General features: G+C 37.5%; 1 pseudogene; it reads left to right on the plus strand.

Annotated features, from left to right (window-relative positions):
- The first annotated feature begins 1,750 nt into the window (after nucleotides 1-1,750).
- Nucleotides 1,751-3,039, plus strand: LOC114611325 (annotated as a pseudogene).
- The last annotated feature ends 4,285 nt before the right edge of the window (nucleotides 3,040-7,324 follow it).

The raw sequence follows: 7,324 nt of genomic DNA on the forward strand, positions 1-7,324 counted from the left end.
TGTTACAAACCATTGTGAGCTGCCATATGGGTACTGGGTTTTGAACCTGGTCCTCTGAAAGGACAACTAGTACTCTTCCCTGCTGAGCCATCTTGCTAGCCCTGAGAGAGTTGTTTGTTTGTTTGTTTGTTTGTTTGTTTAAGATAGTCTGAGATAGGGAAAGTATATCTTCATGTGTTCAAATGACATGAGTTCTAGTGGGTAAGTGGTTTAAAATAATTGCACTAATTGGGACTCCACATTCCTAAAATCCATTAAAATACATAAGGCAGCAAAAGAGATAATTTTATAGATAGTTTAAATATATATGCTATTGGAAGAAGCCTCCTTTATTTAAAGTATAAAGAAAACCTAATTTACATTCTTAATAATAGTGAGTCCTCATCAGGATCAGGGCTACTAACAAACGTTCCAATTGTCCTTTCTGTCAGGATCTAGTGTTCCACACTCCTATGTATTAGGCACTTTCCTCGCTGCTATGGCAAAATGGATACCTAAACCCCCCCCCCAAAAAAAATGTAAGGGAGCAGAGGTTTATTTTAACTCACTGTTTAGAAGTTATGGACCATCATGGTGGGGAAAGATGGCAGCTTGAGGAACATGGTCTGTAGAAGCATGAACACTCAGGGGATGGCCAGATCACAGTGGGGTGGGAAAAAACCCACAATTACCCAGAACAGAACCTCCAGCTGGGGAACATTTTTAAACGTATGAGCCTATGAGAGACATTTCATGTTCAGACCATAATAACCTCTCTTACCTTTTGCTCCATCTACTGACATACTTAAGATAGAAATCTACATCTTACTTGCTTTTTGTAATAAAATGAAAATGGAAAAGGCATGCATCATTCCTTCTATTGTTACAATAAGCACAGGAACAGAAATCAACCTTGAACAGACTCCCCTGCTCCAAACTTCTGATCCCAGTAGCAATTTAATTTACCATAAACAGTACTTTCTTACTATTTTTTCACTTGAGGCTTAGGGAATGTTCATTCATTTCCAGATACCTCCTCTTTCACAAAAATAACATCAAGAGCCAAAGTTGTGTCTGGAGACTCAACAGCATAAGAAAGGCATAAGTCCAAGTGTCAGAGAACTAGAAAGAAATAAGAAGAAAGTAGTAAGAAGGAAAATAAAGATCTTTCCATGTGCCATTTGCTTTCAAGCTACTCAAATAAGAGCTATGAGAACTGACTTCACAGGGACATTTTTTACAACACTAAAAATACTATGTGATGCACAGCCTGTGACCCACACATCTGTCCTGAGGCAGGCTCTTGGTTGCTTACTTATTCTCTGCAGTGTGCATTTTCCTTGGGGACTAAGTCAAGGCTAGGAAAAGGGAAACCAAAGCTTCAGTAGGAAAAAAAAACAATACTTTTTTTTACTAGAATATTAACACAAGGCATATTTTTTATCCATAAAATTCAGACTACCTGTTATAATATTTACATATCCATAAACACCAAAAACACTGAAAATCGATTCTGTAAACACCTGTGTGACTACTGTATCCACAGAAGAAATATATGTAAATCAAAGGAAAGGAGCCAAAGAAGAGAAATAAAAGCTTATACTTATCTCCGAAGGAATTTTGGAAACTGAAAATAGGAAAATATCAGAAAATGCATGTTGACTTCCGCCAGGCCTAATGAGGTGGTGAAGTGTGTGCAAGTGTGATGTGGTGCTCCGTGTTCTTCGCAGAGGCGACTCTAACTAGTGGTTGGGGTGGAGATTAGAGGAAGATGAGGGGACCGGCGATGGGGCTACCCCCGCGGCTGGTGTTGTCAGTGTTGGCGGGCCCCGGCTGTTCTTGCATTCTGGGGTCGGGAACAGGGACGCGCAAGGACTGGCAAGCAAGGAACCGCCGAGGCTTCTCTGACTTCTCCATGCAGCCGTTGCCTGATTCTAATTTCGAGGAGTCGCCCTCATGGACATCCAGGAACCGATCGGAGCCTACGCGTCACATAGCATGTAAGAAATCGGCCAGGAACCTGGTATGAGATCTGGTGGAGCTCCAAAATCCATCCCGCCAATTTATACTGGAGTGCAATCCAGGTCCTGGAATCCTTACTGGGGCATTACTTAAAGCTGGTGCCAGAGTGGTTGCCTTTGAGAGTGAAAGGACTTTTATTCCACATTTGGAGGTTTTTCTGTGTGCCCTGGCTGTTCTGGAACTTGCACTGTTAGACCAGGCCAGCCTCATCCACCTGCTCCTGTCTTCTGAGTTCTGGGATTCAAGTCCTTAAGGAGGAATATGTATGGAGAGCTACAAGTGGTTCACTGTGACTTCTTTAAAATGGATCCTAGATATCAGGAAACAGTAAGACCAGATATGAATTCGGATGCAATTTTTCAGAACCTGGGAATAAAAGCAGTTCCTTGGTCAGCAGGTATTCCTATAAAAGTATTTTGAATCTTACCAAATAAACACGAAAAACGAGTACTTTGGAAAATTCTATTCAATCTGTACTCCTGCGAATCTATATACAGATATGGACGAGTAGAACTGAATATATTTATTAGCGAAAAAGAATTCCGGAAACTAATAGCGACTCCTAAAAAGCCAGATTTATATTAAGTATTGGGTGTGCTTTGGCAAGTGGCTTGTGAAATTAAGTTTCTTCACATGGAGCCTTGGTCATCATTTAGTGTACATGTGGAAAATGGGAACTTAGAAAAGTCAAAGCACGCAGAATCATTACATTTACTGAAACAAAACCTATATCTTGTTCGAATGATTCCTCGTAGGACTTTATTTACAGAAAACCTAAGTCCTTTGAACTATGATATATTTTTTCACTTGGCAAAGGACTGCTTTGGGAAACGCAATGCCTCAATAATACACCATTTACGTTCACTGAGTTCGGTTGATCCGATTAATATACTGAGGCAAATAAGAAAAAACCCTGGAGACACAGCTGGTAGAATGTATCCTCACGACTTCAAAAGACTTTTTGAAACTATCGAGCTTTCAGAAGACTGTGTCTTTAAATGGATCTATGACTCCTGCTCAGAGGACATTGAGCTCTAGGAAAATAGTCTACAAGCCGTGAATGAGCTGGAGCTGTTTGTTCATTAATTTTGAAATTATGTGACAAATGAAAACTGAATTTCAAGAAGTTCATGTCCTTTTAACAGAAGAGAGACTATCCTTGTTTGGCACAAATGAAGCAAATAATTGCTTCTCAAGTTGATACCTTTGATGCACAGGAAACCAGTGGCTGCAGATTTAGTCAAAGTTAAATAGAACAAAAACTTGTCAGTTTGACCAGATCAAATTTGCTTTGTTTTAAGTTACTCTCTGCTGTAGGTCAATGGTAAAACAAATACCCAGTATGTCCAAGGTTCTGGTTTTGCTCCCCAGCACAGAAAATTTTTAAAAATTTTCTATTTACTGTAAAGGCCCATAGGTATGGAGTATTTCTAATTGTAATGTAGTTTACTTTAAAAAAAAAAAAAGCCAAAAAAACCTTTGGGCCAAACATCTTTAAATATGCACTTTTTACCATTGCCAATTGAGTGAGTCTTCCTCCAGTTTCTGTACTGTTACACTTCGAAAATAAATTGATTTGGGCAGACATAGTGGTGTGAGTCCCAGGACTTGTTAGGGAGAGGGCCCATCATCAGTTAAATGCCAGCTTCAACTGTAGAGTTGAGTTTGAGGTCAGTTTGGGCTAAGAAAAGACCCTGTCAAAAAAAAAAAAACCAAAGCAGCATATAAACCTATTTCAGAACGTGATTAGTTTATCTTTTATTATGTTAAAGTGGATTATCAGGTACTATGCAATCCAACTGGTTAAATTTTAAATTGCATGTTTTTAAATGTTCTGAGAAATAAAGAATTTGTATATAGTTAAAAAAAGAAAATGCATGTTGACTCAGAAATACAGAATAGCACCTCAGGAGGCAGAGGCAGAGGGTTGGCACCAGGTGGAGGGTAGCCTGTTTTACAAGGTGAGTTCCAGACCAGACCGGGCTAGAAGTAACAGCAATCAGTGGAGCTGGAAGTGGCTGCATCTGGACAGGGATGTGTGAGGAGTGGGAGCTGGAGTCACAAGAGGAAGGATTAACATATCAAGTTGAAAGGAGTACACCATGTTTGACACAAATATGTATGCAAAATTAAAGAAAGACACCTACAGTCACGCTTTCTCAAATTTTGTCTCTAAATTTCTCTTCCGATAAATTTCTTTATCTTCAAGATGTCTTGAAAGTCTAATGTTGTTAAGAAAGCATGGAAATCATTTTACACAACAAAAAAAAATTAAAAATTATAATGTGACTGAGTCCTACATGACAAATGATGTTTTCTGATGAAGCAAGGAATCCCTCCATTAGTATACGTTAGTATCCCTCTACACAGAAACTACCTTCTATCCCAGGGTCTACAGGATGTAACAAAATCCTGTAAAAAACAGGATTAAAAGATTAACTCCAGATTGAAAGATTCCATTTGAGTGCAAAAGGAGAATCAATACAGATAAGCATATGACAGAGAAACGCCTAACAATAAAAAATGGGATGACCAAGACAACTCTTCCTTGTGATAATTTACAGAATCATACTGTTGCGGGAAGCAGACATTTAACTAATCTATTTCGTTGAAGGCATTTAGATCAATGAGCCAAGTAGAGAAATCATCAGGAGGTAGAGTAGTTCATGATAGACTTTTCATCGTCATTGCTTCCTCTCAGCTGCTTCCCACTATTCCTATAAAAAGTAAGCGGTATGAACAAGCCTCAGACGGTACTCAGCTGTGAGGAATCATAGGACAGTTCAGGAATGAGTAATCCTCAGACTGCACTCAGGTTTCCTCCTGCTGGGGCAGCGGTTGCTTAAGTTGTTTCCAGCTCAGGGTTCAGCCTGAGTCCAAGTCACCTGAGGAGCAAGTGAATGACAGCACTACTTACCAGCTGCTTTGCCCTTGGTGGCAGCCTTCAGGGCTAATCATTCTTCCTGAGCTTGTTTGGTGATAGTGGCTTTCTAATGTCTCTTGATAACTTGATTGTCACCTGTGGAAGCAATTCCGTGGTTTCCAGACAACCATACCTTTATCTTTTGAACCTTCATGTTGCTTTGAAAGATTGGTCTCATTTCTTGTAAATTTTTTGTTGTTGTTCAGGCTATTCTCACCCTTCCCATGGGACTCACCAGGTATGGTTTTTATTAGTCTTAACCATAATACTGCTGCTGGTTCATCTTTCTGACAATTGCAAAAAATAAGTGATAGCTGGAGTCATTATTTTCTTCAATATCAGTAAGCATTCATGAACACCACATAAAATGCATGTTTTTATTTACAAAATTATATTTAATAGGCATTTTAGAGTTGTAATAGCTATAAAACATTTTAAAGGATAGTCTAACCCTATTTGTATCTTATTTTCATTTCTTTTTGTATGTCAGGTAAAAACCACTAAGAGACACAGATCACTAGTATTGGAATCTACATTTTGGCCCTAGCTGGACATGTTGACTTCACATGGCTGAGTTAAGTTCTTCAAACTTCTCTTAATCTATTATCTGTAGAATGTAGGACCTAAACTCTGAAACCATCTCAAGTATTATTGTTCTAATAAAAAAAATCAATATTTTTCAAATTTCAAATTTTGAGACACCAAGGTCACCAGCAAGTATACTTTCCCTTCTGTTTTATGGAATGTATTCAGGAGGCAATGTCTGTGTTTCTAAAATTTCACAAGTTGTACCTCATTGTGTGGTGTTCTCTCATCCATACACAGTGAACAGCACAGGGCAGAATTTCAAAAATTTGTAACAGAGACCAAAGTAAGCATAAATTGGAATGGTAGATAATTTTGCATTTTTTCCATTAATGTTGAGTTCTCAAAGCCTAAAATATTTATTATATCTTAATCCTAGGAATCAAACAGACAAGAAAAGACAAAGCTCCTTTGTGGAAAATTCCAATGACCAAGTATTAAAATCAAGAATAATAGGAAAGTAAAATTGGAAGTGTCCTGAGCTGAATATACGGTTCAACAATTAAGAGTGCCTACTGCTCCTGTGTTAGATTTCCTGCTATGCTCATGTTAGATTGTCTCAATGAATGAAGTCTAGTAGTTCACAGCAATATGGAATGTAGATTCATTTTCTTGCCTTTCTGGGCACCTACATTCATGTGCACAGGCATACGACAAACACACACACACACACACACACACACACAATACATACATTCTTAAAATATATTTAAAATATTGTTTTTAAAAATTAGGTTAGAAGAACCTAAAAGTAAGAAGCACTGCACACAAGTTTCACTAATGAATGGAAAAATTAATGAACAGAACTTTATAGAAAAATATGACACTTGCATGGCCCAAAGTATCATGTCTTATATGTGTTAATTTCATATGATAACATCTTAATACTTGTGATATTCCTCAAGCTCAATTCTTTCTCTGTTGAGAATAGCCTCACAAATGCTAGACTAAGTTTGCAGTGGAGAAACCTGACAGATTCAATGATTGAAGATATGCTCACCAGCGATCAAATATTGGACACCCTGTAGTGTGCCTATTATGGAATGCTGTAAGGAAGGCACTTCATGTCTATGGAGTTCTTCCATTGTAGTTATGAACAACAATATATGTATATATATGTATATATATATATATGTGTGTGTGTGTGTGTGTATATATATTTTTTTTTCTGAATTGAGAGACATCATACAAAACACATGGTCAGTAATCTTCAACTCTCAAATTTATGAAAACCAAGAAACTACATAGAAAAAAATGTTGTGCACAAGGAAACTAATCTGCCACCTTATCTTCTCCTCCATGATAGAATATACGCTGAGCCAAAATAAACTCTGCCTCCCTCAAGTTGCTTTGCAGGGTACCTGGGCACAGTTTTAATAATTAATACACTGATTAAACAGAAAGGATTGGCTATGACACTTGGCTTCTGTGTTCCCTTTGTTCCTAATATACATATATGTATTCTAATACACAGACATCAATTGATTTAATATTAATTACCTAATACTAGATGACCAGATGATAATGTTATAATTTAGTCAATAATTTACATTTAATGATTGAAAATAATAACATTGAATTCTCTAAATGTTTTTTAGGATTTAAAGATTTCAGATAAGAAAGACCTTAAAGATATGTTCTACAGAAATGGTAGTGTGCATGTCAATATTCAAAAGCAATTACAAATAGCTACTTATTTTCCATCTTAATTTTAAAATGTAATAGTTCATTGACAAGTTAGAACAATATGTTTGAACATTATTTATGCCTTCCTCTGAGTTCTCCCTGACCCTCCCCAACTGCCTACCCACCTAA

This window comes from Grammomys surdaster, unplaced genomic scaffold (assembly GCF_004785775.1).
Source record: "Grammomys surdaster isolate TR1022 unplaced genomic scaffold, NIH_TR_1.0 126091, whole genome shotgun sequence".
Lineage (NCBI taxonomy): Eukaryota > Metazoa > Chordata > Mammalia > Rodentia > Muridae > Grammomys > Grammomys surdaster.